The following is a 22196-nucleotide window of genomic DNA, read 5'->3' on the forward strand; positions in this document are numbered from 1 at the left end:
TGTAACAAGGAACATAAGATCACGAAAACCCTTACGTGTAAAACAGATTTTGCCGTATATATTTTGGAGTGTACATGCCCACTACAGTATGTGGGCAGTACAAAGTTACCTGTACACAGACGTATACTCCAACATTTACGTTCTATATCAACCCAGGATAATACTTACCCGGTTGCACGGTATTTTAAGACCCACCACAACAGTGACAATAAAGATCTTAAATACTTTGTGGTAGATTCTGTTTTGGCCAGCAGAAGGGGTGGGAACCGAGAGGCAAAATTGAGAAAACTCGAGACAAGATATATACTGCAACTAAACAGTAAACATCCAGGAGGTGTTAATGTGACGGAAGACATATACACCTGTTTACATTAAATTAAATCACAGTGTCTCTGAAACAAATAATTGCCTTTGAGTGTATAGGATGTATATGATGTATATGATGTTTCATGGTAGAAGCTGGTATTCTTTGTAGATCTAATGAATACTCCTTTTGTTGTTTTATTCAACAGCTCCTGTTGTGGACACCCTAAAATGTTTTCATCATTGAGGTTTAGCCTCTAGTATGTGATGAGGACTTATCCGTATTATATGATTTTTCAATCGCCTACAGTCAGCTATACAATATGGATAAAACATGAAAGGCAATCGTTTCTGCATTGGCGTAGCACGATTTAAGTCTGTAAAATTGTCTACATAAAACCACCTATATAGAACTTTTGTATTAACGCATCAACATTATGAGGTCTTTTGTATGATGTTTAGTTGACATAGCCTGCATTGATCATGTGTCCTCCGCCAGTGACAAGTATTGATAAATATGTATTTAACTGGGCTCAGTTAAATAGGTTAGTGTAACGATATGGTCTACAAATTTCTTCAGCAGTTCTGAATATAAATAGGGAGAAATAGATAGAATAAAAATCTCTGTGAAAAAGACTATATAAAAAATATAAATAAAAATAAGAATTATTTTTGAGCACAAGTCACTTTTGGTAGTAGATGTGGACAGAATAATTAATATTATGTCAAATGTATCTATTTTTCTAAGGGGGTTAGAGGTAATAAAGTAATATCACTAGTGGATGATAATATTAAACAACACGGAAATGTATTAGGGTTGGACGCAGGACAGACATTATAAACTAAATAGATGTACTGTATTTACATAGTCATAGGGACTAACTAATCTGGTCCTATTATCAATTTATGAATATGTTGCAAATGAGGTATTTTAAAATAAGTATTTTAGCTTGATAATTTATAATTAGATGCACTTAACAAAAATATCCTTTTGACAATATAGCATGTAATGTTTATATGTGTGCATCTTTACAGGCATGTATAGTATGTATATATTTTATAGGTATTATGTTTATATATATATCAACACAATAACACATTTCAATTAAGTGTTATTCTGCTATGCCACTGTATTTTACAGTTATTGTCCCCCTTTACAATATGTTGTTCATTCCCATTTGTGTGTTTTTTCATCCAATCAATATTGAGCACTTGCACTTTAAATAAGTCACTTTCACTCACTTTCGCTGTCATGTGAGCAAGGCACAGGGGTGCCGAAACGTCATGAAATCGACAGGCGAATAAAGATCTGAATGCCGAAAAATTTGGTCCGTGCTTGGTGTATCTGTGCCTGCTGTGATTGCTAACCGCGGAGTATACTTTGGTTTTGGATATATATATATATATATATATATATATGTGTGTATATATATAAAAAAAATATGTATATATATATATATATATATATATATATATATATATATATATATATATATATATATATGAGACAATCTCTGCTTGCTCTCGCCTGGAGCCCAATCCTGGATACCGCAGCGCAGAAGAAGAGAGGAGACCCGAGTGCAGGTGAGCAGTGTTTTTTATTCAATCGGGAAGACGGCACACCTCAGCATAACGTTTCGGCCTTCACAGAGGCCTTGGTCACATGACGCATGCAAGGGAGGAGGCAACATTTAAAGTGCAAATGCTGGTCAAAATGTATAGCCATTGGTGGGACATGGTCACATGCAAAATGCCTTGAATCATAGAAATAGACAACATTTCAGCGTTGACTGCTAAACGTATCACGGGATAATCCCTGATTTCAAATTTCATCGTAATGTGCAAACAACTGCTGATAAAGTGCTAATGCAAAATACTGTCATTTTTAAACATCACAAGGCTCAAATCACGGGATAATCCCTAATTAAAAGATTTCGAATGCAGTGCAAAATTGGCAATGTGCAACAAGTCAGGAAAGTGCAAATAGTGTCATATAAATAATTGTAACCTCAATAAATAACAATCACATACATGATACCTCAATAAATAACAATCACATACATGATCAACAATACCATGGTAAAATCAAGTGTAGAAAATATATATGTATATACATAAATGTACATGAATATTCATAATTAATATATATACACTAAATATACACTATTTACACAAGATGAGACCTCAGGTGATCTGATTGTTTGGCTGCATAAATGCACTGGCCTGTACCCTGAGATCGCAGCATCCTGACTCCATTTCAAGCACAAGCCAATCATTTGTCTATGTTCTGCTAGAGGATAGAGAAGAGAGGAGATATACTCCAACTGCTAAGTTTGGAGACTATCGCAACCTCACTTCCCATGACCCCATGCTAAGGCAAGTAACCATAAGTTGACCATCACTATTCCAGCATTTGACATGAAAGTGAATAGTGTAATCAATTTTTTTGTTTTTTTCCCTCTAAAATTTTATAGAGTTTTTTGTGTGTATTTTTACTTTTTATATTTTTGTGTACTTCTATCGTTGTAGATGTTTTACTTAGCATTTGATACACCATCATGTAGCCTAAGCCTAGGCTACACTACACACTGAAACCATATGCATATATATATAAATTACCAGAAAGAGTTCCATTTGTCGGGGGCTATGACCCTGCAGGGCGGGCTCTAGAAAGCAGGAATGGAGATCCTGCCGTTAAATTCCTCACAAAAAACAACAGAGCCCAACTTCGTCTTACAGCAGGAATCCGACTTTATCAGTCTTGAGCAAAGCAGCAAGGGACACACTTTAAATAGTCCTGACGTGTTTCGGTGTTACTCCGCCTTCTTCTTAGGTGGGTGTGTCCTTAATTGTTTCCAATTGGACTTGGTCCCGCAGCTTGCTGAACTGCGGGTCCCAGCATGCGCCAGGTGGGTATTCGTGAGTCTGTACCTGGCTTTTGCCTTTCATGCTCAATAGCGTTAATGCACCCAGTATATAAAATACTCATGCCAACATGATGGTACTGCATTGTTCCTTTTAGCGAGTGCTTTTCAATTATGTTGCCAAGTGCTTAAGCATTCACTGCAGTGTTTTCAAAATTAAGCGCTCCTGCAGCGAAGTTACAGGAGAAAGGAAAACCCCCTTCTCCTCTCCCTTTCTCCAAACGAATACCAAGTGCGGCTGGCATCGTTGCAAGCGGGTCCTCCCCCTTTATCAAAATTACCAAAAAGAGTTCCATTTGACGGGGGCTATGACCCTGCAGGGCGGGCTCTAGAAAGCAGGAATGGAGATCCTGCTGTTAAGTTCCTCACAAAATACAACAGAGCCCAACTTCGTCTTACAGCAGGAAGCCGACTTTATTAGTCTTGAGCAAAGCAGCAAGGGACACACTTTAAATAGTCCTGACGCGTTTTGGCATTACTCCGCCTTCTTTTTAGATGGGTGTGTCCTTAATTGTTTCCAAGTGGACTTGGTCCCGCAGCTTGCTGACTTGCGGGTCCCAGCATGCACCAGGTGGGTATCCGTGAGTCTGTACTGGGCTTTTGCCTTTCATGCTCAATAGCGATCATGCACCCAGTATATAAAATACTCATGCCAACATGATGGTACTGCATTCTTCCTTTTAGCGAGTGCTTTTCAATTATGTTGCCAAGTGCTTAAGCGTTCGCTGCAGTGTTCCCAAAATTAAGCGCTCCAGCAGCGAAGTTGCAAAAGAAAGGAAAACGCCCTTCTCCTCTCCCTTTCTCCAAACGAATACCACATAGCCAAGGAAATCCAAGTGCGACTGGCATCGTTGCGAGCGGGTCCTCCCCCTCCATCAAAATTACCAAAAAGAGTTCCATTTGCCGGGGGCTATGACCCTGCAGGGCGGGCTCTAGAAAGAGGGAATGGAGATCCTGCCGTTAAGTTCCTCACAAAATACAACAGAGCCCAACTTTGTCTTACAGCAGGAAGCCGACTTTATTAGTCTCGAGCAAAGCAGCAAGGGACACACTTTATTAGTCCTGACGTGTTTCGGCGTTACTCCGCATTCTTCTTAGGTGGGTGTGTCCTTAATTGTTTCCAATTGGACTTGGTCCCGCAGCTTGCTGAACTGCGGGTCCCAGCATGCGCCAGGTGGGTATTCGTGAGTCTGTACCTGGCTTTTGCCTTTCATGCTCAATAGCGTTAATGCACCCAGTATATAAAATACTCATGCCAACATGATGGTACTGCATTGTTCCTTTTAGCGAGTGCTTTTCAATTATGTTGCCAAGTGCTTAAGCATTCACTGCAGTGTTTTCAAAATTAAGCGCTCCTGCAGCGAAGGTACAGGAGAAAGGAAAACCCCCTTCTCCTCTCCCTTTCTCCAAACGAATACCAAGTGCGGCTGGCATCGTTGCAAGCGGGTCCTCCCCCTTTATCAAAATTACCAAAAAGAGTTCCATTTGACAGGGGCTATGACCCTGCAGGGCGGGCTCTAGAAAGCAGGAATGGAGATCCTGCTGTTAAGTTCCTCACAAAATACAACAGAGCCCAACTTCGTCTTACAGCAGGAAGCCGACTTTATAAGTCTTGAGCAAAGCAGCAAGGGACACACTTTAAATAGTCCTGACGCGTTTTGGCATTACTCCGCCTTCTTTTTAGATGGGTGTGTCCTTAATTGTTTCCAAGTGGACTTGGTCCCGCAGCTTGCTGAACTGCGGGTCCCAGCATGCACCAGGTGGGTATCCGTGAGTCTGTACTGGGCTTTTGCCTTTCATGCTCAATAGCGATCATGCACCCAGTATATAAAATACTCATGCCAACATGATGGTACTGCATTCTTCCTTTTAGCGATTGCTTTTCAATTATGTTGCCAAGTGCTTAAGCGTTCGCTGCAGTGTTCCCAAAATTAAGCGCTCCAGCAGCGAAGTTGCAAAAGAAAGGAAAACGCCCTTCTCCTCTCCCTTTCTCCAAACGAATACCACATAGCCAAGGAAATCCAAGTGCGACTGGCATCATTGCGAGCGGGTCCTCCCCCTCCATCAAAATTACCAAAAAGAGTTCCATTTGCCGGGGGCTATGACCCTGCAGGGCGGGCTCTAGAAAGCAGGAATGGAGATCCTGCCGTTAAGTTTCTCACAAAATACAACAGAGCCCAACTTTGTCTTACAGCAGGAAGCCGACTTTATTAGTCTCGAGCAAAGCAGCAAGGGACACACTTTATTAGTCCTGACGTGTTTCGGCGTTACTCCGCATTCTTCTTAGGTGGGTGTGTCCTTAATTGTTTCCAATTGGACTTGGTCCCGCAGCTTGCTGAACTGCGGGTCCCAGCATGCGCCAGGTGGGTATTCGTGAGTCTGTACCTGGCTTTTGCCTTTCATGCTCAATAGCGTTAATGCACCCAGTATATAAAATACTCATGCCAACATGATGGTACTGCATTGTTCCTTTTAGCGAGTGCTTTTCAATTATGTTGCCAAGTGCTTAAGAATTCACTGCAGTGTTTTCAAAATTAAGCGCTCCTGCAGCGAAGTTACAGGAGAAAGGAAAACCCCCTTCTCCTCTCCCTTTCTCCAAACGAATACCAAGTGCGGCTGGCATTGTTGCAAACGGGTCCTCCCCCTTTATCAAAATTACCAAAAAGAGTTCCATTTGACGGGGGCTATGACCCTGCAGGGCGGGCTCTAGAAAGCAGGAATGGAGATCCTGCTGTTAAGTTCCTCACAAAATACAACAGAGCCCAACTTCGTCTTACAGCAGGAAGCCGACTTTATTAGTCTTGAGCAAAGCAGCAAGGGACACACTTTAAATAGTCCTGACGCGTTTTGGCATTACTCCGCCTTCTTTTTAGATGGGTGTGTCCTTAATTGTTTCCAAGTGGACTTGGTCCCGCAGCTTGCTGAACTGCGGGTCCCAGCATGCACCAGGTGGGTATCCGTGAGTCTGTACTGGGCTTTTGCCTTTCATGCTCAATAGCGATCATGCACCCAGTATATAAAATACTCATGCCAACATGATGGTACTGCATTCTTCCTTTTAGCGAGTGCTTTTCAATTATGTTGCCAAGTGCTTAAGCGTTCGCTGCAGTGTTCCCAAAATTAAGCGCTCCAGCAGCGAAGTTGCAAAAGAAAGGAAAACGCCCTTCTCCTCTCCCTTTCTCCAAACGAATACCACATAGCCAAGGAAATCCAAGTGTGACTGGCATCGTTGCGAGCGGGTCCTCCCCCTCCATCAAAATTACCAAAAAGAGTTCCATTTGCCGGGGGCTATGACCCTGCAGGGCGGGCTCTAGAAAGCAGGAATGGAGATCCTGCCGTTAAGTTCCTCACAAAATACAACAGAGCCCAACTTTGTCTTACAGCAGGAAGCCGACTTTATTAGTCTCGAGCAAAGCAGCAAGGGACACACTTTATTAGTCCTGACGTGTTTTGGCGTTACTCCGCATTCTTCTTAGGTGGGTGTGTCCTTAATTGTTTATATATATATATATATATATATATATATATATATATATATATATATATATATATATATATTACCTACTGGCGGTCGCCAGTAGGTAGTTATAGTTAGGATTTTTTTCAATGTTAAATCTCAAAATTCTATTTGGAATAACTTTGGAGCCGGTTGACGAATCTGCCTGAAAATTTCCACAAAATGGCCTCGTCGAGCTCCGGTCCTTCCCAGAAAGTTTGGGGGGGATTCGTCAAGCGGGGGCCGAGATAAAAGGGGGGTCCCAAAACGCGTTTTCTCCATGTTAATTTCTATAGGGCGGTCAATTTCACTTTTAGCCCGAACGGATGAATGGATTTCCACCAAACTTGGCAAAATTGTAGGGACTGGTAGCCCGATGTGCCTTTGCTATGTCTCAAGATATGTGCTCCAGTAGAATTTGAGTAATTTAAGTTTTAAAAAATATATATATCTGTAAGCGCGCACCGGTGCGCGCGCCGGCGAGCGCTCCGGTCGCGTCACGTGAGGTGCGCACTGAAAGCTGATTGGCTGTCGGGTGTCTGAAAACATTCGAAACAGACCGGAGCGGCCGCCATCTTGTGTCTCGGTAAAATCGAGACACAAGAGGTGTCAAAAAGAAAGGGGGGAATTGACCATAAGGGGGCAGGGTAGACCCCCCCTGACCCCCTAGGTTTAATGTGGGGGCCATAAAAGGGCCCCGCGGGGTCAAAAAAAAATATATTTTTTTTGATTATCGCGGGGGCGCGCATGGTACGCGCACCGGGGAGCGCACCGGGGAGCGCACCAAGGAGAAAAGAGAATGGCAGAGTTTTAAAATTTAAGTCATTTTATATAAATGGGAGGTAGTTCTGAAAAGAACTGTTTTTTTATTCTTTTTGTTGTTTTATATTTTTTTGGGGAGTTTTTAAACTTTTTTTGCTTTTTTTGGTTTTTCAGAACATTTTTTGTTTTTTTTGTATTTTTTAAGGAGAGAAACAAAAACCAAGCATTTCAAACGGGCTCAACAGGAGAAAAAAAAAAGGGCAACAAATTAATATTTCCTTTGGCACTTGTGGTTTTCCCAAGCACGATTAATAAGAGTGATGCATTGCTCACCATAGCAAATCATTTGACCACAAAATTTACAAACCATTTTAAAATTTGAAAAGTTGGTTTGTATGATGGAGCATGTCTCCCTAACTTCCGGTCCTGATGCGGTGGGAACAGTAGTTTTGGAGGTGCTGGCAGAAGATTGTACAGGGTTTTTGGCCAGTTCCCTGACCTCTGCCCTAGAATAGTTGTTGGGATGTTTTCTTAGCATATGCCTAATCATTGTGTGGTTGCCGAAGGAGTACTTCTTGTTGGGATTCCCCCTTGACATCTCCTGATGACAGATAAGGCAGGTTGCTTTAGGTGCATTCACTTTTTTTTTGTCACTCGGGATAGAAAAAAATTGCCAAATGATGTGCTCTTTTAGTTTGTATGTTATGTTGTCCTCTGGGACGAATCTACTGTCCTTTTCGTCCTCATCCTCCTCCTGTTCTGGATCTGCACCACTGTGAAGTTGAGGAGGTCCTTGTGGTGGTGGTGGTGGTCCAGAAGATCCAGCAGCTGCAGCTAATGTAGCCATTTTCTATAGATAAAAGTAAAGGTCTTCCTCTCTCAAAGCAAAAAGGTAGAATAAGGAAAAAAGGTGGGGGCTTTCCTCATTTTGAAAAAAAAATATCCTGAACCAATGAGAAGTGTTAATTTTAGGTCACATGACTAGGGGTTTTATCATTATGAAACCAAAACTGTTATGAACCAATCAAAAGTGTTATTTTTAGGGCACATGACCCGACGCGCTTACGCTACGCGCCCAGGGGCGTGCCCGGGGGCGTGCCCCGGGTCACGTAGCGTAAGCGCGTCGGTGCGCTTATGTCGTGCGTTTCACGCATACGCGGCTACGCGATACGTCACGATCATGTTTTCGTTCGAGATATTGGCGCTTACGGGACGCTCCCCGGTGCACGCCCCTGGGCGCTTCCTATAATTGCGCTTTCCGGGGCGCTACCCGGGGCGCGCTCTGGGAGCGCTCCCCTCTCCCCCCCAAAAAAAAAAAAAAAGAATAAATAAAAAAAAATGGGGAAAATTGTATGGACTGGAAGCCCTATTTTTAAGTTGTTTTTACGAAAATTAACTTTGAAAAAATATATATTGGGATACATTGGGCTATATATATGTTAGTGCCCAAACGTAGCCCAATGTAGTCAAATATAGCCCAATGTAGCCAAAAGATGGCCACCAGAGACAAAAAAAAAATTGCCCAAATATCAGCCAGATGTAGCAGAACTGTAGCCCAATGACAGAATGTACCAGCATTAAAAAAAAACTGACAAAAAAAAATTGCCCAAATATCAGCCAGATGTAGCAGAACTGTAGCCCAATGACAGAATGTACCAGCATTAAAAAAAAACTATGAAATTCACTGAAAAAACCATAGGTTTCACACCAGTTATAGTTAGGAATTAGCATTTAAAAAACCTATTAAATTCACTGAAAAAACCTGAGGTTTCACACCAGTTATAGTTAGGAATTAGCATTTAAAAAACCTATTAAATTCACTGAAAAAACCAGAGGTTTCACACCAGTTATAGTTAGCTGGAAATTTTACTGACATAAAACCAATGAAATTCCCACGTTATAGTTATTCGGACTCACTATAACTTGCGCGTGCAATGCACTGCTGATGACAACATCCTTGTGACACAGTGACAGACCTCCTCTCACTGTAAAGTAACCTTTGAAACACATATTCAAAAATAGAAACTAACATTTTCAAAAAAGTGCATATACCCATACCAGTTACAACAACCAATTCAGTAATGCCATGTCATGAGTGATGTAATATGTGATGTCATCAGCAGTGCATTGCACGCGCAAGTTATAGTGAGTCCGAATAACTATAACGTGGGAATTTCATTGGTTTTATGTCAGTAAAATTTCCAGCTAACTATAACTGGTGTGAAACCTCTGGTTTTTTCAGTGAATATATATATATATATATATATATATATATATATATATATATATATATATATATATATATATATATATTCACTGAAAACATATTTAAACCATAGGTTTCACACACATTATAGTTAAAAACTTGCATTTAAAAAACCTTATAAATTCACTGAAAAAACATAGGTTTCACACATGTTATAGTTAGCTGGAGATTTTACTCATACAAAACCATTGGAATTCCCCCGTTATAGTTAACTATAACTCGCGCGCCCGCAATTCACTGCTGATGACGTCACATATTACATCACTCATGACATGGTCAGTAACATCACTGATGACATCTCAAATGACATCACTGATGACATCACTGATGACATCACTGATGACATCATCCAGTAAATGTGTATTTCTGTAAAGTTTAAAAATTGACTCACTGCAAGGTGACTGTCTAAAAGGGTTTGAAACAGTCCATGCCCTAAGCCCACTTTACCTCATAAGTACTTTGGTACTGCCTCAATGATTAGAAACCTGCAAGGAAACTATATGGTTGAATATATAGCAGCTTCACTTTTAGAATATAACCTTATAGTCCACCATAGAGAGCTATACCGGCTATTTAAGGCTGTAAAGCTGTAGGCCACGAGCCGAAGGTGAGGGCCTTTAACAAGGGAGAGAGACTTTTATAGTGGTATACACATCTACAAAGGGCTATAAGGCTATTAGAACATTCTGGCCCTAAAGGACAGAATGTTCTAACAAAAAAACAAAGCCTTTTGGGAGCGAGAAGGGAATTGGGATTGGATGCTTGCTGGGGAATTGAAGGTGTGACATACAAGTGTGTAGGTGGTTAGAGGACTGTATGTGTTGTGGATAGGAGTTTGAATCAGTCAATGTGCTAATGCCTGGGTCACTGCATGAGTACTTCGGTACTGACTGAATTATTAGAGTACTGCAAGGAGAGTTCCTGGGTGAATTTATAAGTTGTTGGGTTGTGGCACAGTGAATGGATTAATACATGGTGCTGAATGGGTCACTAGAGGAGTGACAGGTTGTTTGCTGGAGTGTTTGAATACTGACTGGGGAATTGAAGGCGTGAAAGACAAATGTGTAGGTGCTTCGAGGACTGCATGCGTATTGGAGAGGGGTTTGTAGCAGTCTATGTGTTAAGGCCTGGGTCACTGCATGAGTACTTGGGTACTGACTGAATGATTAGAGTGCTGCAAGGAGAGTGCCTGGTTGAATTTATAAGTGGATGGGTTTTGGCGCAGTGAATGGAACAGTACATGGTGCTGAATGGGTCACTTGAGGATTGCAAAGAGAGTGACAGGGTGTTTGCTGGAGTGTACGGATATTAACTGGGGAATTGAAGGTGTGAAATACAAGTGTGTAGGTGGTTAGAGGACTGCATGCATAGTGTATAGGGGTTTGAAGCAGTCTATGTACTAAGGCCTGGGTCACTGCATGAGTACTTGGGTACTGACTGAATGATTAGAGTACTGCAAGAAGAGTACCAGGGTGAATTTATAAGTGGCTGGGTTTTGGCGCAGTGAATGGATTAGTACATGGTGCTGAATGGGTCACTAGAGGAGTGCAAGAGGAGTGACAGGTTGTTTGCTGGAGTGTTTGGATACTGACTGGGGAATTGAAAGTGTGAAAGACAAGTGTGTAGGTGGTTAGAGGACTGCATGCAAATTGGACTTGGGTTTGTACCAGTCTTTGTGTTAAGGCCTGGGTCACTGCATGACTACTGACTGAATGATTAAAGTACTGCAAGGAGAGTGCCTATTGAATTTTAAATAGCTTTATTTTTACCACAGTGCATACAAAAAGACATTCTGTTGAATAGCTCTGTACAATACAAAATCAGCAATCACAGAGACTTTGCCAGAAGTCAAAGGATATACACCTGGAAAAAAAAACTATAAAACACAAGTTTGAAGCACTCCATGCTGTAAGACTCAGTTTATACCATAATAACTTCGCTAGTAGCTCAGAGATTACAAATGTACAAGAAGACTCTCTCAAACCATTTTTTATTTTTAATCATACATTTCTTCTTGTAACATTTCATAATGTAATAGAACATCTAGCATGATTTCATCAGGAATGTCATTTGCTTCTTCATCGATTTCAAAGCTTGTGACATTAAAGTCAATATCATCTAAGGCTTCAATGAAGTCATTGTCCAAACTTTCATCCAAAAAATCACAGGTTATATCTTCTGCACCAATAGGTTGTTCTTCATTGCTACTGTCCACAAAAGGTACATTTATGTCCTCTTTCAGACTGTTAGAAATTTCAAAAGTGTCTTTGATGATATTCTCAAGTTGATCCATAATACATTTTATTATGTTGCTGTACCTTGCAGGAAAATATAAACACTTCATTTGAACATTTTCCCTAATAGATAATACAAAACTAGCTTTATTAACTATTTTGCCCTTTAAAAACAATTATGCAGAAACCTTTTTCAAGTACTTTATATGATTATATCAATTAATAATAATAATAATAATAAAAACATTTCTAAAGCGCCTGGCTGCACAAACAGTGTATCCCCGCGCTGATTGCAGACTAAACTAACAGAGGGAAAGGACGGAAAAGGAGAAGGGCAGTATTATTGGGGGAAGAGATGGGTTTTTAATCTGGCTCTAAAAAGGGTTTCTGAGGGTTCCATACGCAAATGGACGGGGAGGGCATTCCAATGTTTTACTCCAAGGTATCGGAAGGAGCGACCCCCCATTTTGGTTCTGTGAATACGAGGGAGTTTAAATTGGGTCATTCCTGAGGATCTAAGTTCTCTGATCGGACAATGAGTGGTGAGAAGGTTTCTTAGATAGATGGGTCCCTTATTATGGGCAATCTTGTGGGCATAGCAAAGGCTTTTAAATCTAATTCTTTCCCTAACAGGGAGCCAGTGAAGTTTGGCCAGCACCGCTTTGGAAGATGTTCTTTTAGGAAGGCCCAGTACCATGCGGGCGGCTGTATTTTGAATGCATTGTAACTGATGTAACTGTTTTTGGTTCACGCCTAATAGGAGAACGTTACCGTAGTCCAAATGGGGCGTTATAAGCGCGTGTACAATCGTTTTTCTGGCTTCTGTCGGGATGAGATCTATAATTTTCCTCAGAATTTTTAGCGTACCAATGCATTTACCTATTGTTTTGTTAACTTGGGATTTTCCTGAAAGATCAGAGTCAATCATAATCCCTAGATTTTTAACCTTCTCTACGGGGCGAGGGAAGTCACCCAAAGCTGCCGGCCACCAAGCCTGGGACCACATTGAAGTTTTGTTCCCGACCACCAACACCTCCGTTCCATTTAAACGGAGGCAGTTGTTGTCCATCTATGTGGCGACAGCAGCCATGCAGCCAGAGAAATTGATGGCAGATTTCTCACTGTCTGGGGTAAGCTTGAACATAAGCTGGGTGTCGTCCGCGTAGCTGACAATGCCCACCCCAAAGTTCTCTACGACGCGAGCCAGGGGTTCCATATAGATGTTGAATAAGGTAGGGCTCAAACTAGAGCCCTGTGGAACCCCGTAGCTCACGTCACGAGAGGATGATTTGAAGGGTGGGCAATGTATCCGGAACGATCTTTTAGTGAGGAAAGACTTGAACCAAGCCAATGCATGTTCCTTCACTCCTATATCCGAAAGTCGAGACAGCAGCGTGGCATGTAGCACAGTATCAAAAGCTGCGCTTAAGTCTAACATGACCAACGCTGCTGTCTCTCCCTCGTCCACCATCTTGCGAATGCATTCCGTGGAATATAAAACAGCTGATTCCGTGGAATAGCCAGGTCTAAAACCTGATTGTGTCGGATGGAGAACATCTTCTGATTCTAAAAAAGCCATAAGTTGTTTATTGACTATTTTTTCTATAATCTTGGCACATTGTGGCAGGAGGGAGATAGGCCTGAGATTTTGGAATTGGATAACAGGGATATTTGTTTTTTTTTTTAGAGGAATAACTTGTGCTGTTTTCCAAGCCTCAGGAACATAACATTCTTTAAAAGAAAGGCTTATCATGTTTCTTAATTGGTCAATGAGACACTTTTCCATGATGTCTTTGCTTTTTGCCAGAGGACACACATCACTGGGGGAACCTGAGTGGATACTGTTGATAATGATGGCCAGATCTTTATTGTCAGGTGTGGTAAATTTAGTAAGGATTGACTTTTGAGTGGGGGGGTTTCTGGACCTTGTCTCTTTTTCTGAGGTAGAGGATTTGGGAAAGGTAGCGTGAATTTTCTCCACCTTTTCGACAAAGAAGTCAGCTATTTCTTCGCATATGTCATTGGAGTAAGTATCCTGCGTATCTAGACATGTTGTATCTGTGAGTTCCTTATAAATGTGGAATAATTCTTTTGTAGGATTGGTGGCCTCTTCAATTCTAGTTTGAAAGAAAACGCTTTTTTCCTCTCTTATCAATTTCTGATATGATTTTAGTTCCAATTTATAAATTTCCTTAAGTTCAGGAGAGTAGCATTTTCTCCACTTGCGTTCTGTCGCTTTGCAGTGTGACTTAGCGATTTTAAGTTTTTCCGTGTACCAAGGTTCTGACTTTGTTCTCCTAACTGGGGGCTTCGAGGTCCACGGGGCAATTTCATCTAATGCCTTGCTCAACCATAATTCATAGTTGTTCCAAGTGTCTTGCAGGGACTGTCCTGGGGGCGGAGGGTGTTTTTTTAATTCGCTGATCAAGCGTTCAGGGGTGTAGTCTTTCCAGTTACGGCGCTTAGAGAACAAAGGTTTATTAGGAGCAATCTTAGTGATGTTAATGGGAATGTTAAAAGAGATTATGTAATGGTCTGACCAGATTATAGGGACCGGGGGGGATATTTCAATTCCTTCCCAGGAGGCAAACACAGGGTCGAGTAGGTGGCCATGTTGATGCGTGGGGTTGGTAGATAGCAATGTTATTCCCAATGCATGCAATGCTGTCTTGAGTATTTTAGCGTCTTTGGCGTTATCATCTTCAAAATGAAGATTCAGGTCCCCTAAAATCATAAAATTATTATGCTTTATAGTTAACTGAGTAGCTATTTCTATTAGTTGGCTGCAGAAAGGGGTTGCATTGCCAGGAGGGCGATATATAAGCAGACCAGTAACGGTCATCGTCGGGGTCAATTTTATGGAGAAAGTCACGCATTCACTATTAATGATGGCTTTGTTAGTGGTTATAAGAATTTGGACTTATAACATTTCCTTACATTTTTAAACCAATCATTGTTTATCATTTTAGAAATAAACTAAGGCTATTATAATAAAATGCAGTACTAAAAAAAATAAAAAATATCTATTCAGCTTACCAATTCCAAAGCGGTTGATGTGCTGTAGTTAAATATAAAGAAGACAAGTACACTCACTATATATGTTTTTTAAATTTCTTCAAATGTGTTTCAAAGATACAAACCATCTTTACAAATTTTGTACACCATAGATGTCGTGTTACTTCACTTTTGTAGAAGTACATCCCATCGATCATTTTTGATAGTTAGTTATACTTACCATCAAAATAATAAATTTAAAAAAATTAATGCAAATTTACCATCTGTAGAAGACAAAAAAAATACAGTTACAATTTATCTTATACAACACAAAATATTTTCTAAAGCATTTAATTTGCCTTTTTTGCTGTTCTCAGAATATATTGACTTTCACTACAAATTGTGAGTTCAATAGTACTCATCACATACCAGCGGGCAAAAAAAACAGACAATCAAGAAGATTATCTTAAAAAAAAAAACAACAATCTCAATAAATATTTCAAAAAAAGAAATAAAATATATCTTAAATGTTTTTTTAAGACCAATTTCTTACTTAACTATGAGGTATGTCAAACAATTTAGAAATAACAAAACACCATCATTACTTTTATTCCATGATAAAATTTGAAAAAAAGTAGATAAAGGTTACACAAACTTTTCCTCATGGCCAAATAGAATCTCTGTAATTCTTACTTTGAAAGATTATCAAAAGTAACTCTGAACATTTGCCTTCCAGTATTCTGATCCAAAACCATTGATATCATTTGCACCGTCCACCAGTGCTGATCCATCAACCCAAGCCCATTCAACATTTTTATAGCCACCATTACACAAGTGGCTCGCCATTTTAACCACAACATCATCTCTTATGTCGACGATACCCAGCTCATCCTGTTCCTCACCAAGGAACCACATACCATAACAAATAACCTCCACAACATAATTAAAGATGTCACCAAGTGGATAAGGAGCAGCTCTGTAAATCTGTACTTGCACAACATGAAGATAGTCATCCTCAAACCCACCTATTCACCTTCAGATGACTTGTACCGTCCAACTACACTGTAAACAGTACCAAAACCTACTAACCATGTACACACCATATGATTCATCCTTAACTCCTCGCTCTGCATGTGAAAGCAAGTCTACAGCATCTCCTCATATTGCTATAACACCCTAGACATGCTCTGCAACATTTAAAAATTGAGTCTAACCAAGAGAGGAAGAACAGTGACACAGGCCCTCATTAACAACAGACTACACACTTGAAACACTCTACACAGGAATTTAAAGCAAACACCTACAATGACTATTACAAATCCAAAACACCTCCAACTGACTGATCTTCAATTTCCCCGCTGAAGCCACATCACCCATGACTTCATACACCTACACTGCTTCAACATCAACATGAGGAATATCCTCACCCTTCCTTAGAAAATACTCTACAACACCAAATTAATGTACCTTAACAGCAGTAATCATGAAAGGTCAAAATGTAGCTCTTAAAATGTAGGCTTTAAAAATATTAGGTAAGAATTTAGTAACTCTTTAGGCAAATGTTGTTTAAAAACAAATTGAGTATCATTACAATGTGTCCAACCTTTCATACATCTTAAATAAACAGTGTAGTGTCCAGATGTTGTAGAAGGTCCATCATGATAAATAATTGCAACAGCTACAAAAGTTCTTCCTGATATTGATACTTGAGTAGCTACACATTTTTTATTAACGTTTCCAATTTTCTTCCATCAGCTCTACAACGTTGCAGCATTAAAATTACACACTGTCCATAGCTTTGTATAAATAATGTTGATAACAAATCTGATTTACATTGCCTACACTCCATGTTTTGAGTAGCTCCTCTAACTAGAATATTAAAGGACACTGATTCAAAGTCTGGTAAAGTCAAATATATAAATCTTTCAGTGTCTATGTTAGTGGTACATGTAAACAAACAATTTTGACACTCATGTTCCCATTTATTAGAAAGGCCAAAAATTGTTTCAATATCTATACCTTCATCCTCCAACACACAAAGCATAAACATTAACAATTCCTGACAATCTTGCTGTATATTTTGTGTAAATTGAGTAGAACCAGAACATGTGTCCAAAACATTTCGAATATCAGAAACACTTTGTATTTTAGTTCTATCACTACTACATTTCTCATAAACAGAATGCAACAATGAAGAGAATATTTTCTCCCGATTTTTAGCAATTTGCTGTTGCAAACTTTGAAGAAGAAAAACAACATTAACAACTACATTAGCATAGCAGTTGACACCACAAATATTTTCAAAACGATATCGAACATTTTCTTCAACAATATCCTTTTTCTTTTTGCTTGCAGGTGCAACTTCATCTTTTTTTCCTTTCTCTACAGTTTCATTACAGATATTCTCAAATCTTCTTTTTCTACCTACTACACGCTTTTCAAACACTGGATATTGATCTAAATGGGGTGTATATTCTCTTCGTTATCTATTATACTCTTTCACACAATTTACATCTGCACTAAACTTTGTCTCATCAAAATCATTCAAATACAGATAAAGTTCTCACTCGGGACAAAGCAACATATGCCATAACCTCTATAAACACGGTACTTCCAATATTAATTACAGCACTATCTACACTTAAACCTTGAGATTTATGAATGGTCACCGCATATGCCAAACAAATTGGAAACTGCTTTCTGCGTACATACAAGTCTTTTACAAACAAAAAACGGGCTGGACAACGACTAAGTTGTTGTACTTCAGCAATTTCATCAAATTTGATTTTCAAAAATTCAATTCCATCACTATTTACATAATTAACAAAATCAACAATTTTACCCATTGCTCCATTTCCTAAACCTTTATCCACATTCAAATTACGGCGTAAAATTATCCTACAGTTTTTACATGCCTATAGATTTTTTTCTAACCCAGCAGTTTTACTTATCAATTTCTCTAAAGAATGCAATTTCCTCTTCAACTTTTCAGTCGAAATAATAGTGATCCTTTCATGTTCTATTTTATCAATTGCTTCCAATTTTATAATTTCTTCATTTTCCAACTTTAACATTTCTTCATTGAATATAGAACATTTACGCAGTGTTGGCATTAAACAGATTACAGAGTTATTTTCTGCAATTTCTATATATATTTTCTCAGGAACAATATTTTCATTTGGAAACAAATTGTAAAGTAATTGTTTCTGTAATGCTTGTTTGCTATGTTCTGTCAGTTTTCCAATCCTTATATCTTGAAGAATTTTTCCATAATCTGCATCATTGCCTGACGCATATTTGTAATAAGTTCCTTATATTGAAAATATGACCAAATGTTAACATTTCCAATATTCCTAAAGGAATTTTTGGTACCTTCGTGCGTCAGGGTTTTAAACACTGGTTGTCCTTTTACTGGAGTAAGTTGTAGTAGATTTCCAAAAACTATGACATGTTGTCCTCCAAATAACATGTCATACTCTGTATTAAGAACTTGCTGCATTCTTAAATGCACAAAGGCAAGCATTAAGTTTGATACCATGCTAACCTCATCAATAACGAGAACTTTCATTTTCTTCAGGACTCTTGGAACTTCAAAACAAGCTTCTCCAGATAGCTTGTGTTATTCCAATTTGTTTTCATGCACTACTAGTAGCATTAATAAACAATGTAAAGTAATTCCTTTATTATTGTGGGCCGCCAACCCAGTCGGAGCAGTGACAACACAAGACAAATGCGACTCATTTCTTTTGTGTAGATAAGTTGAAATTACTTTTATTAGAAAACTTTTTCCTGTTCCAGCTTGTCCACTCACATACAATCGGATAGGTTCAAATGATGAGCAACAGCACTCTTTCGTCTCATGAAGTAAACCATGGTTAATCTGCTCTCTCACTTGCTCATATATTTCTTTCTGCTCAACATTTAGGTGTTCTTCCAAGTTTCCTAAGTATCTTCTAGAGCTTGGTACATTGCTGTTTCCACCTCTTCCATAGCAGTTGCTGCTTCATTTTGAATAATTGTTTCTCCTAATGGATCCTGACTTAATAAAGCAGAAGTTTGACTATCCTGAGAACTGTCTCTAGCAATCTCAGCTGCAATTGCAGCTTCTTGCTCAATTTCATCATTCAACATCTTCACATAATTAGCAAAAACAGGATATTCTATAGTGTCTTTAGTAGCATTAAAGTAATCTTCATAGCTCCTGAAATCTCCAAGTAATTCTAATTCTGAACACCATGGCTTGAAAAGTTACAAAAGAGCTAAATAGTAAAATTATGTTTTGTCAGGTGTTTCACAACTCAGTTTACGGTGATTAATCAAATGTCCTTTTCTTTGTTTCACCAGAGATCCTTCAGAACCAATCACGGCATATATACCATTATTGATGTTTTCTGTAATATTCTGTTTAAAAATATAGTTTTGCAGCACTTCAAACAGACAAATATTCTCAAGCTGATGACTTCTATTTGAATAATATGTATCCAACATATTTTTTTTCACAATATCCGTACTTTCTGGGTCCTTTTCAGCTAAATATTCAATTTCTTGTACAAATTTAAGTACTCTGTTTCGTGTTGCAGCAAGACCTAGACTCACCTAATGATTCTTCTAAATTTGGAGTAAAGACTTGCAGATGATAAGCGATCCGAGCATTCATATGCTCCAATTTCTTCATAAGATAACATCTTCAAACTGTAAGTATATGATTTCTTATTTAGACTCTTCTCGTGAGAAATCTCTTCCCACATTTCCTTCAATTCAGTCTTTTCTGATTTGGTTATGTAAGATGTTACATATAGAGCAACAGCTTTGGAATTGTCAGCAACGTATTGAATATCCATGTTAGCATTCCACATGGACAAAATTACTGAGTTGTAATCATTTATATATTTTGACTCTTCATTTCTTCTTAAGTTGTAGGTATTTTTTGGAGACTTTCTTCTGATACTATGTCATAGAGATGACATAAAATTGTTCACTCTTCCTTTTGATATTACAGGACGTGGGAATGCAAAACGACATTTGGTATAGAATTTATCCTTTGATTTGTACTTTCGTCGAAAGTATTTGCTGCAACGATGGCTTTGAAATTGTAAGACTTTTTCTCTTAAGTCCTTATCTTTTGTACTTTTCGGTATATCACATGTTGCATATTCTTCACTGAAAGACAATACAGTGTCATCTGAGTCTGTTCCAAATTTGGGAGCATCTTTAATCCATATTAACATATGTATGTGAGGAGCACCTCTTGCTTGATACTCCTTTCTCCAAAAGAAATCCAAAACCTTTTATTGGTGATAAAAGACATCATAGCTTTAAATCTATGATTGAAATACCTGTATACACAAACTGGATCGAAAGAACACAATTCTCCAGGTGTCTTGTATTCAATGTTTTCTATATTTGCATTTGCCTCTCGCAGAAATTGAAGTAAATCATCCCAAGCATATTCAGCACAGCTTAGAGTAAGGAACCATGTAGGAGTTCCTAAGTTCCTTAGCATACATTTAAGTTCTCCATGACAACGGTACCAGTACTCATTAGTACCACGCTGACATGCCATGAGATTAATCAGATGAGATTCCAAAACATCATCTTTCAAGTGTACTTTATCCATAAATTCCTTTGCTGAAACATTTTGCAGATGTACACCTGTTTTCAATATATGATTTACTGCATAATAAAGTCCAGACAAATCACTCTTAAACAACAGGTGAAACAAATATGGAATACATTGTCGAAATCTTGGATCTTTAGCATACAATCTTGATGTCCCGTATTCAGATGCAGAAATCTGCACAGGTCGGTCATCATATCGTCAACCTTTTCCTGTGGGAAACAACTGAGGAAAGCAGCGAGCTTCCAAGCTTTTTTCCCATACACTAATGGGACTTCCCTTTGCTTCTTTCATTTGGAACAATGCTATAGTATCTCCCATCACTTATTTAGAATGAAGTGGATGAACACTATAATGTTCGTAGATTTCTTCTTTTCTGGACACATCCACTTTTTCAATTTGTCCAGATGGCAAATCACTGTCTTCTTCTACAGTTATTTCTTCTTCTCTCAGAAACACATTTGCATAATACTGATTATTTTTTATCAGATACAACGTTGCCTTTTTAACTTTCCTAACATCCACTAATTCCTGCCAAATTGTCTTACTCTTAGTAGGAACACCATTAACTAAAATAACTGAAGGTTCATCTTCTACATTTTCTACACTAATTGTTTCAATATTTTTCTTTAAATCTAGAGGGAAATATACAACTCATTCCCTTTAACCCTCTCTGTAAATCTGAAGAAGGCAATTTCCCCGTCTTAGGCTCCATACGAACAATAGCTTGAAATGTATGAACACATTGAACAAGAATAGACTCATAGGTATTTAAATCCATCAATTCAGAAGGAATATTTACCAACTCAAGATTATTATGCACAGCTCTAGCAGGCATTCTATTCTCATCTAATTTATTATACCAATATTTACAAATACGCTGATCAGAACCCAAATCAAAAGAATTCTCTACCAACAAATAAGTTGCAAAATCCTTCCACTCATTACTATTTTCCTTTTCACTTTTTAAAAACAGATCAACAGTCCTGGTCTGATTTTTATAATGAGTACGTCGACAACAAATACAAGAATAATTTGTCCTTTCACCAGAAATCACCTCAAACTTTGTAATTTCTTGCTCAAAATTTTCTGAACTACAATCTTGTACATTCTCTTTTACATTTCCTTCTAATAATGTATCAATTTCTACACTGTCTTTCTCAGGACCAAAGTAACTAACCTGATTTTCATCACAAACCTTTATTACATCTGATACAGATCCATGCAAAAGAGCACTGTTCAACTTTTTTAACATCAGTGCTGGACTTTTTACATAATACAACTTTCTCACTAATTTCCTCATTTGAGTATGATGATCTGCTAACATACTGAAATGATGAAAAATACTCCTACATACTTTTTTAATAAGACAAGCCAAAGAATGTCCCTGCAAACCAGTATTTTCACTAACTCTACAAGGGTCTAACCCTTGCAACATCTTAATCTTTTGTTTAACACTTTTCTTAGTATAGTTACGTAGGAAATTGCGTAAAAAAATCAATAGATTCCTGCCGTACACTACAAATACTACTGCAATTCCAAGTGTACACTGGAGCTTTAGGACGTCTCCCTAAAACTTCATCAGATAACAACTGTTCCT

Source organism: Lissotriton vulgaris, chromosome 3_1 (assembly GCF_964263255.1).
Source record: "Lissotriton vulgaris chromosome 3_1, aLisVul1.2, whole genome shotgun sequence".
Taxonomy (NCBI): domain Eukaryota; kingdom Metazoa; phylum Chordata; class Amphibia; order Caudata; family Salamandridae; genus Lissotriton; species Lissotriton vulgaris.